Below are 14653 nucleotides of genomic sequence, written 5' to 3'. Positions count from 1 at the left end.
TTCTTTTCCTATGTATTTCCATCCAATTCTCAATTCTTTTCTATGTTGAAATAGCACGGCTTTCTCGGTTGAAAGTTGTGAATTGTGATATGCAGATAAGGATAACCCACAACAGCAAGGGCAGCCCAATAAGTTCAAAAGCCTAAAGTAAAATATTCAAATGAGGCTTTTTTTTATTAAAATTAAAAAAAATATTAAAATTTTATTCTTCTAGCTTTTTAAGATGTAAAATTTTTAATTAAACTTTTATAATCAAGTTCTTATAATATTTCTTTTTCAATTGATAATATAGCCAATTCATTTAATCTTTCTTGAGACATTGTTGATCTTAAAAAAGATTTTATTAATTTTAGTTTTGAAAAACTTCTTTCTCCAGAAGCAACACTTACTGAAATTGTTAACATTATTCTAGAAGCAATATATGTATTTGGAAAAGAATCGAGTCTTCTTATATGATTAAGTATGTCAATTGGACTGTTTTCTTCCTTTATAATTTCTTTTAAAATTTTTAACTCTAAAAATAAATCTAAACCATCAATATCAGAATAGTTGTTATATTTTAAGGAACATTCAAGATTAAAGCAATATTCTTTCAAACTATTATCATCTAATGACTTCAACTTTTTACCACTAAATAAAAAACCAAAAATATTTTCATATATCTTAAATTGTTCAAATCTACTTTGAAGTGAAAAATTTGCTTGATCTACTATATACAAGAAGTAATCAATTCTAAATGATTCTTCAAGAGATCTAGTTATATCATTATCAACATTCTCATCAAATTGTTTTTTCTACGAATAATACGTGTATCACGAAATTAAGGTTCTATGTTCATTTCAAATGCAATTTCTTTAGAAGAAATCATAGCAGATGCAAATCCATTTTCTCTATATTTTCCAAAAAAAGAAAGAAGACCTTTTAATTGTTCTATAGCTACATCAATACACATATCTTTTGATTGCAAGTTTTTGCTAACAGAGTTAACAACAAACAATATATCATACCAAATAGTCATGCCCAACAAAAACTCAAAATTTTCAAGCTCATATGTTGCTAAGCAATTAGCTTCACTTTTAGTTTTAGTATCTTCACTAACTTTTACTAATTTCAATAAAGCATCTCTTATTTGTGGAGCTTGGAATCTTATTGCTTTAACACTTTCAACAGACTTTTCCAACGTGTTTGTGACAATGATTTAAGAGTTAGACTAAGTATATTGTCTTGTAAAATTTTCCATCGTTTGGTAGAAGAAGAAAATAGTGAATATATTCGTTGTACCACTCCAAAAAATGATATAGCTTTAGTGCAAGAATTTGCCATGTCACAAAGTACTAAATTTAGATTGTGGTAACCGCATGGTGTATAAAAGGATCTAGGATTTAAGTCTAAAATTCTTTTTTGCACTCCTTGTTGCTTGCCCTTCATATTAGATCCATTATCATATCCTTATCCTCTTAAATTATTAATATCAAGCCCAATATTTTTTATTTCATCCACAATGGCATCAAAAAGACATTTCCAGTTGTATCATCTACTTTTAAGAATTCAAAAAAGTACTCCATAACTTTAATTGGACTTGATGAAATATTAACACATCGTAATACAAAAGACATTTGCTCTTGATAACTTACATCTGGAGTGCAATCAAGTATTATTGAAAAATATTTTGCTTCTATGAGGTTTTTAATAATTTTATTTCTAATTTCACTTGCTAACAAATTTATCAATTCATTTTATACTTTATGTCCAAGGTAATGAGTATGAATTTTATTGTCTTTAATGCGTCGAATATGTTCTTGCATCACTAGATCAAATTCTGCAATCATTTCAATTAGACTTAAAAATTTTCATTACTTTCTTGATAAATCTTTTCATTTTTCCCACGAAAAGCCAAATTATTTTTACCAAGAGTTTTTATTACAGCAAGAATTCTTGTTAATACTTTTTTCCAATATGCTTTATCTCTTTTTATTTGTTCTAGAACACTTTCATCAATTGTTTTATTTTTCAATAATCTCATTTCTAAATCAATCCAAGAACTCATATTAGTAATATGCTCATTACTCATTTCATGACTCTTAAACTTAGCACTAAGGTTTCTCCAATCTCTGGTGCCAACATTAGCTAATTTACTCGTACTAGAAGCCAAATTAAACAATTTACAACAAAAACAAAATACTCTATCTAAATCTTTCGAATAAACTAGCCATCTTCTTTCATGTGTCTACCCATTTGCCAACTTTTGAATATAGTATGTAACAGAAAAATGTCTTGAAAACTCAGCTTTGGGAAAATCTAAATCATTAACTTTAATTGGACCTTTGTCTACTAATAAATCTCTTAAATTTGTATCAATATTTGTCCTTTGACTTGGATCATAAATATTTTTAGGAATGCAATCATTTAAATTAATAGGGTGATCCTCTTCATCATGATTTCTATGATCATTTTGAATCTTTTCATTAACATCTTGTTCTAGTATTTCATCATCATCTAACTCTCTAAGATTATTAACTTGTTCTTTTAAGGGACATTTATTAATAATTTTTGATTCATTATTTTTATTACTTGTAAAAAATTTATCAAGAGCTCCTTTTTGAGATTGTATTAAACTTTCAATTCTTCTTTTTTTTTTAAGCTTTGAATAACCAGATTCATATTTTTGATTTGACATAGGGTACAAAAATATTTAACTATTATAATTATCTTATATTTTTTAAATGGATAATATAAAATCAACAATCAAAATTTCTAATTCAAATAAATTAACTATCACATAAAATAAAAATAATATAACAATATAATATAAACTCTAAATTAAAGTAAAAAAGTCTGTAAAGATTAGAACAGTAGTACCTAATTGTTGAATGCTTATTGCAAACCGCAAATGAGGCTCATGTTGGTGTTTACTGGGGGTTTTGATATAGTATTCAAGAATAGGCAAAATTGGCTTCAAGGCAAGCCTTTCAAATAGACGTCTATCTTTAAGACTTATTTCGCTCCCACCACTCGGTATGCAAAGGGGAATAATGCGAATAGTCTCAAGGATACAATGAAGCCAACGTCTAATTTTCGTATTACACTTACGAAGTAGACTGCTAAATACACCCGAGGGTTTGCAAAGTTGTTTGGCCTTAGAACCGACTTTTTATAGCAAGTAGATAATACGGAATTCGGAATATCTTGAAGATGGTGGGAACTTTTGTGTTTCTTTTGTATATCTAAAATGGTTGGCACCAAACCCTTTATATAGGCTTCCAAGTGTCTCTTCTTCAAGGACACAACCCTTTCACAAAGACATCTCTTTGTTTAGAAAGCATTTTTATGATTTTTGCCAACACAACTTTTAGATATAGTTATTGTTTCAATAGTCATCTTATAAATAGATAACTATTTATCACACAAATTATAACCTTTAAGTTATAACTTGAAACAATAACTATTTACTTTAACTTTTGAGCAATAATGTCTTTTCAATCATGTCTCTTAACTTTTGGATATGATTTTTCAAGAGACATAACCATTCACATGAAAACATGTTTATATCTAATAGACACATTATGTTACTTTTCGTAACATAACTTTTGAGCTAATGATAGCTTTTCCATCATGTGAAATAACCTTTAATTTTGAAAATACACCAACAATCCCCCACCATTTTCAAAATTCCAAATACCAACAACTTTAGGAAACTTATGCATAAATGAAGGTATCCCATAGATTTGAACCTTCACTTAGTGAGTGTGGTTGGTTCTAGTCTGAATTGAGTGGTTGACCAAGCATTGAACCATCGATTCTTCATTGACTAGTCAAGCCACTAAACACACACAAGCCTCCTTGCTCACATTGTATCTAGTTTTGCCAACACGTTTATGGCCATGTGCTTTGCATCTGTTCATGAGTGCTGTCAGAGTCAAGCCTTTAACTTCTGAAAGTGGCCGCATGTCACGACCCGGAACTCCCCATCGGGCCCGTAACAACCGCAGCGAAACCTCGACAAACATTCTTCACCTCGAATGTCGATCGAAACCTCGCAAGTCTCTCGTATCAGCTTTCGCACTTCCCCGATGAGCAATAGTTATCAAATAATCAAAATATGAAGGATTACAAATCATTTTCAAATCATAACATAACATTTTTTTTTTGCTCACAGGGGCATTTTTGTCATTTTTGTCGAAAACCTCGAAACTTGCTAAAAATGTAGAAGGTAAGCCGAAAATATATATTTAATGATTTTAAAAAAAATTAAGTATCTAAAACGTTCATTTGAAGTGAAAATTTGACCATTTGAATATAATAAAAATATTCAGTAAAATAAACTATTTTCTTGTAAAATAATTTTCATAAAACTATAGGTACATAATTCTTATAGCGTAAAAGATAATTATATTCATATATACTATAAAGCAAATAACCAAATCATAAAATTTCTTTTGCAGTGACACATGGGCCCACATCTATCAAAATGCATCGGAAGCTGGAAACCTACAGCTTTTACCGATTCAAGTCCAAATGAAGGTCCTTGTCAAAGTCAGCTAACTATGGAATTCTCCGAGCCTGAAATATGAGGAAATGAGGGTGGTGAGATTATAAAATCCCAGTGAGTAAACAGATACCATCTAAACTATCTAAAATCGAGTAAATGGAGACAATTAAAATAAGTCATCATACTGTAATTTTATTACCTTTCAGTTCATTTCAACCAAATAAAATCAATCCATAAAAATCGAGTAATCAACTTGGCTTATGAATTTCTTAAAACTTTGGCTCGTGCCAAAACTCATATTCGGTGATACCTTGCGCAGGGCGTCAAACCGAGTCCGCCAAGGCTGTTAAAATTTATTATACACTTAAAATATATTTTTAGTTTGAGAAAATAACAGCCGTTCCTTGGCGTTGGCTGAGTTTTCCTTCACGTGGTGGTTTGGCGTGAAGTGAACCCTAAGCTTTACCTCAGGAGATACCCTACGCGCCTCTTCGTTCCAGGTAATAATATAATGGAGTTTACCGTGCCCCTCTAATAGGCTGGTCCACGGAACCCCCTCTGCAGTAAATAATTAATATATACTCCACCAATTTAATAAAATTCATTCTAGCATGACATGGCAATTTATCGCAATCTAGCCTCTCAAGGCTAAATACACAATACAAATAATTCTGACACCAAAATCAATTTAGCCATTCATGCTCATATATTGTCATAAGCCATTCAATTTCAAACCATAAATTTGCAACACAAGCAGGCAGTCTCCAATTACTCTATTTTCAAAATCAGTATTCGATTTTCTAGAAAATTTATAAAATCATTTTATAAAATCACAATTTCTCTTAAAACATAGCAATTTACCATTTAAACCTATTTTCCATAAAACCACATAGTTGTATAAAACTTCTCTAGATAATTAAGATGATAATAAGTTTACTCACAGTATTAGGAGTAGAAATACTCCTATCTTCCGCCCTCGGGTGCAGTATCTTACCCGAAACAATTGACTCACCACCTATCCATAATCCATGATACAAAATTCAATAAATTGTGTCAATTTATCATAAATTATTTCAGGCTCTTATCCATGCGTATGCACTAGATAGGATTTGAAATGTCTAGACAATCGCTTAATTGCGGTGTCCGACCTAACTCGCCTATATACGGTGTAAATTCTTAAAATCCCCAATTCGACTCCAATTTCATCCATTTCAATTTCAATTATCCAATTATATCCACAATACCTCAATGACTGTGAATTTCATCCAATTTATCAGTCCGGACTATAAATTACGCTTTTACCCCTAGTGGGTAAAAATTTTAATTTATTACACCGAAAATTCCCATTTAATTTTCAACCTCATAATTCATCATTTTTCCACCCAATTCTCTTAAAATAAAGTCAACCTCATCCTCACATACCATTGGCTAGATTCGGCCTAGAGAAATTCATGGAGAAGATAAATATTTTTCTTGTTGTTTTGCTCATAAACATGCTAAACTAACACTAAACACTAACGTAGCTCAAAATCAAATTAATCTAACAACTTTCTCTCTCCTAACCCATTTTTCAGAATTGAATTCATCCTCAAATCACATGATTCAACCATGGAAAATGATGGGAAATGCATGGGAAAGGTAAAGCACAAGACAAATTTAAGAAATGTTACCTTTTTTTCACTTGATTTTTGAATTTCCACCTATTTTCCCTTTAAATTTCTTGGCTAGGGTTTTATTTTCTCCTTTCTCTCTCTTGTTTCTTGCTTGGCCGAATGTTGAAGAAGAAGAATGGGTTATGGGCTGATTTTTTTATGCCTTTTTTATTAGTTTAATGAAATAAAATTATTTTATTCATATTTTGAATATTTTATTAATTCATTTTTTTTTCTAGCCATCCACTTGTCCTACTGTTTCCACCATGCATTCCCTTTGACTTATCCAAGTCTTAAGTGAAATGTCCAGATTTTTCCAAAGTTTTGGTGGAGTAAATTTTTCAAAATTACACTTTTGCCCCCGAACTTTTCAAAAATTACATTTTTACCCCAAAAATTGAAAATTTTTCATAATGCATAATTTTCACTCCTCATACTCATTCCACACTCCAAAAAATTAAATTTGATCAAAATCCTTTCAAAAATTAAATTTTTTATTTCGGATGGTAAAATTACCATTTTACCCTTTTACTCCAAATTATACCGAAATTAAAATTTTTCACTTCTAAACCTCAAATCTTAGTCCAATAAGTCAAATGGGGCCAAAAATCTTTTCTAAAAATTCTCATTTTGTCCCCAGGTGGCAAATGACCATTTTGCCCATAGATAGCGAAAATTTTGGTTTGACTCCAAATTGATCCTTGAACTCTGAATCACCATATTAAACCATTATGGGACTTTAAAATTCTTAATTTCATCATAAATTCTCTATTTGATCTAGTTCGAGGTTTAACTCAACTTTGTTGTACCTTTAGGTACAATACTGACTTTTGTAAATTTTTTTCGGGACTCTCTTAGCATGCAAACATGTTATCCATCACATGTATGTCATGACAAATATTTTTATAGAGTCGGGCTTGTCATCTTCTCCCCCACTTGGATCAACCATATGATCCTTCTTCATGACTAATTTCGACATTTGGTTAAATATTAATATTTTAAAAATTTTATCTTGTCTCCTTGGTATCTGAAATACCTTATTATGCCTCACTTGACTTCCGAATCACCTTTTATCTCACAAATTCTCCTTCGATAAAATTATTATTATTTTATTGTTATTTTCTCACTTGCGAAATATTTTATCCTAAACTACTCCTTTCGTCTCTTATCACTTTTAAACATTTTAATTGACTTCAATTTGCATTCGCTCAACTTTGTTTATCACCATATCAAAGTATGGGGTATTTCACCGCACTTCCACTCATATAGGTAGCCCTTATCGGAAGTACTCCGTAGTTATAGTACTTCAACATATGCATGTTATGGGTCTATTAAGAACTTTTCGTTCAGCCTTACCTTACACATTACAGGAACCAAGCACTATTCACCTTGGGATGGAAAATATAATTTAGTGCTTACAACCACCATGTGGTAGAATGGTCAGTACCCAAGACTTGCAGGTTAGCCACAAGCGTCGAGGTGAGCTCCCACCATTGGCGATTTAATTAATAGGCTTGAGACCCATCCCCCTTGAGGTCTTTATAACCAGGTCCTTTTTCAGATCTTTAGTAAACAGATCCACTAAATTTTCACCAGACCTCACATAACTTATAGTAACTATACCGTCACTAATCCTTTGCCTTACAATGCTATGTCAAAGTCCAATATATCGACTCTTTCCATTGTAAGTTTGATTATATGCCTTTGATACAGTTGCCTCATTATCGCAATGTATCAAGATTGGTGCCATTGGCTTAGGCCACAATGGAATTTCATAAAGTAAGTCTCTCAACCATTCCGCTTCTTGGGTGGCAGATGCTAAGGCTATAAATTTAGTCGCCATGGTGGAGTCCTCTTGACAAGATTGTTTCTTAAAACCCCAAGAAACAGCACCCCCACCAAGTGTAAAAATCCATCCAATTGTGGATGTGTAATCCGGTCTATTTGAGTTCCAACTTGCATCTGTATACCCTTTTAGAACTGAAGGAAAACCTAAAAAGCAGATGCCATAATGCTTTGTACTCTTTAAGTACCTTAGAACTCTATGAACAGCATACCAATACTGTTTACTCGGATTACTTGTAAACCAACTTAGCATCCCAACCGCAAATATAATATCTGGCCTTGTACAGACCATTGCATACATAAGGCATCCAATCACCCTTGCATATTCATTTTGTGCTATTGGCTTGTCTTCATTGGCTACTAGCCTTAGAATAGAATCATAAGGCGTAGTCATGGGCATACAATCTGACTTTCCATACTTCATTACAATCTTTTCGATGTAATGAGATTGAGACAATGTTAGGCCACTATTGTCTCTCATTATTCTTATACCAAGAATAACATTTGCCATGCCTATATCTTTCATGTCAAAATTCTTTGACAAAAACCTTTATGTGTCTTCCACTTGTTCCAAATCGGTACCGAATATTAACATGTCATCCACATATAAGCAAATGATGACACCTCTACCATTATGGAACTTACTATAGACACACTTGTCAGATTGATTGATCTTGTAGCCATTAGCTAGCACAACCTCATCAAACTTTTGATGCCATTGTTTAAGAGCTTGTTTTAATCCATACAAGGACTTAACAAGCTTACAGATTTTCCTTTTGTTTAAAGCCTTTTGTCACTAGCCTTGCTTTAAACTTTTCCACGGTTCCATCAATTTTCATTTTCTTTTGAAAAATCCACTTACAGTTTATTGGCTAGGAACTTGGTGGAAGGTCTACCAATTTCCATGTCTTGTTTCCCATTATTGAGTCCATCTCATCTTGTATTGCTTCTCTCCAAAAAGAAGCGTCCCGAGACTTCATTGCCTCCTCATAAGTTTGAGGATCACCTTCACCTTCTACATTGAAGCAATAAGGTAGGTATTCACATGTTTTCTCTCTTGTACCTTCCACTAAGTACATGAGGAAATTAGATCCATATGTCTTTGCTTTTCTAATTCTTTTACTCCTCCGAAGCTCGATAGTTTTCTCGTCATTTTCTAAGGAACTATCACTTTTTGTTATTTGTTCCTTGGGTCTTAGAATTGAGTTAAACCTTGTTTCATCAAAGATAACATCCCTTGATTCTATGACCGTATTAATGGAATATGAATCATTAGGCTCTATCACCATGAAACGATATGCCTTACTATGTTCAGCATATCCTATGAGTATACATTCAATTCCTTTTTCACCCAATTTCCTTTTCTTTGGCTCCGGAACCCTTACTATGGCTCGACATCCCCAAAATCTTAAATAATTAAGGTTTGGCTTTCGTCCTTTCCATAGTTCATAAGGAGTAGTTTTATTCCTTTTGTTTGGGATTCTATTTAGTATATGGCAAGCCGTAAATAAGGTGTCACCCCAAAATCCCTTTCCCAAACCTGAATTAGAAAACAAAGCATTAACCATTTTCGTAAAAACTCGATTCTTAAGTTTCGCTACACCATTTTGATCCGGTGTGTATGGAGCGGTAGTCTCGTGAATAATTTCAGTGGACTCAAAATACTTGGGATCATAATATTCACCTCCTCTATCACTTTGTAAACATTTAATAAACAATTCATAACATAATTCAACTTCTCTTTTATAAATTCTAAATTTCTCTAATGCTTCATTTTTGGCATGCAATAAGTAAACATAGCAATATCTAGAGAAGTCATCAATAAATGTTACGAAGTATTTCTTTCCACCGATAGAAGGAATACTATGCATGTCACAAACATCAGAATGTATTAATTCAAGTAATTTAGTGCTTTTTTCTACCTTAGGAAATGAGTTTCTTGTGATTTTAGTGACCATGCATGTTTTGCACATATTATTACTTTCATCAATGTTGGGTATTAATTCCAATTTAGCCATATCATGCATTCTTCTATAATGAACATAACCTAATCTATTATGCCATAGATTAGTTAGGATTACTTCACTATCATGAACATGAAACGATGCATCAATATAAGCAGAACTAGTAATACTTTTATTGACATTAAGCTTGAACATGTTTTCACAATAATAACCGCTTCCCACATATTGTCCACCTTTTGTAAAGATGAACTTATCTGCTTCAAATATTAATTTGAAGCCAAACTTATTCAACAAGCCACCTGACACAAGGTTCTTTTTTACTTTCGGTACATAAAAAACATTGTTTAATACAAGTGTCTTTCCAGAAGTAAACACAAGTTCCACGGTGCCTTTTCCTTTCACTTGTGTAGTGGAGGAATTTCCCATGTATAGCATGTTTCCATCATCAACTTCTTCCAAAGTCTTGAAGAAACTTTTGTCATTGCATACATGATTAGTTGCACCAGTGTCAATCCACCATGCTCCATAATCTTGGAGAAGATTGACCTCGAAAACCACAGCCACAATCTTGTGATTGTTTACACCTTGTGTCTTGCTTTTCAAAAGTCTACATTCCGCCTTAAAGTGACCAAGTTTGTTGCAATAAAAACATAGCCCTTTTTTGTTCTTTATGAACTTATGACTTTTGTCATTCATACCCGCAGAATCTCTTCTTTTGACCGGCTTGTTTGATGGTTTGTGTTCCATCACATGGACCTTTGAAGTCTCAAGATTTTTCTCATTAGAATCTTTTTCTTTTTCATCTTGCTTGACTTCTTTTTGTTTTCAATAATTTTCTTCTATTCGAAGATGATTACTAAGGTCCTCGAGAGACATATCCTCTTTTTTATGTTTAAAGAATTTCTTTGTGTCTCCCCATGAAGGGGGAAGCTTATCAATTATTGAAGAAACCACAATAGCTTCATCCATTTTAAGACCATATTGCTTAAAGCTATTGAGAATGTGTTCAAGCTCATGCAATTGCTCCATAACAGAACGATTATCAATCATTTTAAAATTATTGAAACGACTAACTAGGAATTTCTTGCTGCTTGTGTCTTCCATCATGTATCGTGCTTCCAACTTGTCCCAAAGTTGCTTTGCACTAGCCTCGTTCTGGTAAACATCGAACAATGCATCCAACATTCCATTAAGAATGTGTCTCATGCATTTGTAGTCATCATTATCCCATTTTTGCCTCGAATGAGTTCTTTCCACGGATTCTTCACCATCTTCCTCACTTGGTCATGGTGTATCTAGAACATACGCGATCTTGTGTGAAGCCATTTTGAATACCACGAAAATAAGTCTTAAAATCGTTGGTGTTTACGGGGGGTTTTGATACAGTATTTAAGAATAGGCAAAATTGGCTTCAAGGCGATCCTTTCAAATAGACGTCTATCTTTAAGACTTATTTCACCCCCACCACTCGGTATGCAAAGGGGAATAATGTGAATAGTCTCAAAGATACAATGAAGCCAACGTCTAACTTTCGTATTGCACTTACGAAGTAGACCGCCAAATACACCTGAGGGTTTGCAAAATTGTTTGGCCTTAGAACCGACTTTCTGCAGCAAGTAGATAATAAGGAATTCGAAATATCTTGAAGATGGTGGGTACTTTTGTGTTTCTTTTTTATGTCTAAAATGGTTGGCACTAAGCCCTTTATATAGGCTTCCAAGTGTCTCTTCTTCAAGGACACAACCCTTTCACAAAGACACCTCTTTGTCTAAAAAGCATTTTTATGATTTTTGCCAATGCAACTTTTAGATATAGTTATTGTTTCAATAGTCATCTTATTAATAGATAACTATTTATCTCATAAATTATAACCTTTAAGTTATAACTTGAAACAATAACTATTCACTTTAACTTTTGAGCAATGGTGTCTTTTCAATCATGTCTCTTAACTTTTGGATATGATTTTTCAAGAGACATAACCATTCACATAAAAACATATCTATATCTAATAGACACATTATGTTACTTTTCGTAACATAACTTTTGAGCTAATGATAGTTTTTTCATTATGTGAAATAACCTTTAATTTTGAAAATATATCAACAGCTCACAACTTTATGAAGATAATAAAATAACAGATCTCTTGTGTATTCTTTGGAGAAAAATTGAAGTTAAAGGAAGAAAGAGCAAATGAGAAAGGAAGATTTCAAAAGTAGATATTATACATTGAAAAAAAATAATTGATTTTATATATAGGAAAAAAAATAGCTGTTGAAAATCATTAAATGCATTGATTGGAAATAAGAGAAATAAGTGAGAAAAAAATAACTGTTGGAGATGATTAAATACATATAACTGTTAGTTTATTGAAAATATGATAATAGAGTTGAGAATTAATAGCATTCTAAAAATAAAAAAGTAATAAAAATTTGAGATTTATTAGGTACAAAATTAAAAAAGTGAAAAAATAAATAATTTTATTAATTATTTTTTACTTTTATATTTTTTTAATTTTTATATATTTTTAATATAATTAATTATATTATAATTATTATAAAATTATAAATTTTATCTAAAATTGAGACCTCTCCAAATTAAAAACCTAAAGCCCTTACTTGTATAGTTTCACCCAAAGGCCGACTCTACACGATAGCAAAAGTGTGGTTAGCCAATTACTTAACATCGTTAGAATAACGTGATTTAAGGATAGGATACTACACTTGACATTAAATCAGAAAGGGGGCCCAATACATTTTGTATTGTTATGTCTTATTTGGCCTGGCAAAGCTTTTACAATTCTTAACTAAACTTTGCATCTTAGGCAAGTGCAGTCCTCCGCCAACACGTGTTAATTATACTATTCATTATGATCAAAAGAAAGGAGAGTCGTGCAAACAACAATACTAGCAACGATGGAAGAATCTGGAATAATAATTAATCTCGAAAGGTAGACAAACAGAGCTGCAGTGTGAAGATGTCATGTAAAATCAGGAAGTGATTCGAGTTGGATTACCTAAACTTCCAGTACAGTAGTACACTCTGCGACATTTCACATACAACAAGAGAGGGGTAGTGGAACTTGTTCAGAAGGAGGAGAAAATGTTCTTCCTTCCAGTTAATGAAATTCGCATTGCTCTTAAAAAAACAAAAAAAGAGAGAGGGGTGCTATTTCCTGATGCATAGCTGGGCCTGAGAACCTGGTAGTGGAACTTGCCATGTTTGAAGGAAGGCGGCGCCGTACTATTTCAGGCATGGAAACAATAACTCTCGGACACAAACTCAAATGGAAACAGAACGAAAATGATAAAAGACAAGTCAGCATCAATGCTGAACGAAGTGAATCAAGTGGGTGAGATAGCTTAATTAGGAGTTAGAAATGCTGACCCGTTTCCTCAATAATTGAATTAGGAGTTAGAAATGCTGACCCGTTTCCTCAATAATTGAACAATATTATATATAGCACATGATATGGTCATTCTGTCAGCGTCGAAGTCTTTCAGTCGATGGGTCTGTTAAAAAATCTCATCATCCATCATTTAGGTTGCTCACGGAACCCCGAAATCCTGGCCTTGACTTTTCTTTTGATAATAATCAGTAATATATAGTAGTGTCTACTTGGAGCATCTAATAATGAAAAATTATGTCCTTTTCTGTAGTAGATTTATATTCAGCCTAGGATTCTTCAATGTTATTGGAATTCAAAAGGAAAGAAGCTTATATGCGGTACAGCATCCTCCAAGCAGGATCAAGCCTGTCTCAATTATCATCCAAACTTTGCTGGCTTCCAGAGTTTTAGTAGCTATTTGCAACCTCTCAAATTAGACACGTCGAAGAAAGTAAGGCTAATCTCATTGTAAAGTCAATGAATATAATTTAAAAATAATAACAATAATAACATGTTTAACAAGTTAACAAGTAAAAAATATTACTAATTTATAAACTTATTCATTTTATGTTTTTTTAAATATTATTAATATATAATCTTATGTTAACAACTTAGGTAATTTTTAAATTTATCTCTTTTATTTTAATTGTTATTTAATTTTTATTTTGAGTAAAATACACTAACACTCTCAACTTTCAATAATAATAATTATACGTAGATATATTAGTTTTCAAAGGGAATACTCCATATCAAATGTATAACGATGTTAATGCCTAAATATGAAATATCTAAAATATCTTTTTTTTTTTCAATTTTTTCCTTTCTCTTAGGTTGTTCAGCAGCTAAGAGTTGCCATACGAACATAAGCTAAATGGTCACATATTAAATACACAGTTGATGATTTAATTAGATGACTTGAGAATCTTTCTAAGGATACGTAGTGTGTTGAAAAGTGATTAAATATAGTATGGTGTGCTCCATTGGAAGGTTGGCTGAAGTTCAATGTTGATGGTGCATCTTCTGGTAATTCGAGTCAAGTAGGAATTGGAGGATTGCTTGGTGATAGTAGTGGTGCAATTAAAGTTATGTTCTCTCAATCAATTGGAGTTGAAGATTCAAATTTAGCTGAATTATTAGCAATTCAAGAAGCTTTCTTAATATTCTCTAACTATAATTTTCAAGATAATTTTAAGTTTTAGATTGAAAGCGGTTCAGCAAATGCAGTGTTATGATCGAATAATCATGAGGAGTCTCCTTGGAGATTTAGACAGCTTATTATTAATTTGGAACGATTGCAAGAGCAGGTAAAACATTGGAA

The 14653-nt window shown here is 32.2% G+C and overlaps 2 pseudogenes; both read right to left on the bottom strand.

Moving 5' to 3' along the window:
• Positions 1-218: 218 nt before the first annotated feature.
• Positions 219-1323, bottom strand: LOC148763693 (uncharacterized; annotated as a pseudogene).
• A 6472-nt stretch (positions 1324-7795) lies between these two features.
• Positions 7796-8497, bottom strand: LOC148763692 (secreted RxLR effector protein 161 pseudogene; annotated as a pseudogene).
• Between the last annotated feature and the right edge of the window lie 6156 nt (positions 8498-14653).

This window comes from Theobroma cacao, chromosome 3, assembly GCF_053813885.1.
Source record: "Theobroma cacao isolate CCN51 chromosome 3, ASM5381388v1, whole genome shotgun sequence".
In the NCBI taxonomy this organism is placed as follows: Eukaryota; Viridiplantae; Streptophyta; class Magnoliopsida; order Malvales; family Malvaceae; genus Theobroma; species Theobroma cacao.
The sequence above is the reverse complement of the archived record's forward strand: the minus strand, read 5'-3'. Positions and strand labels throughout refer to the sequence as shown.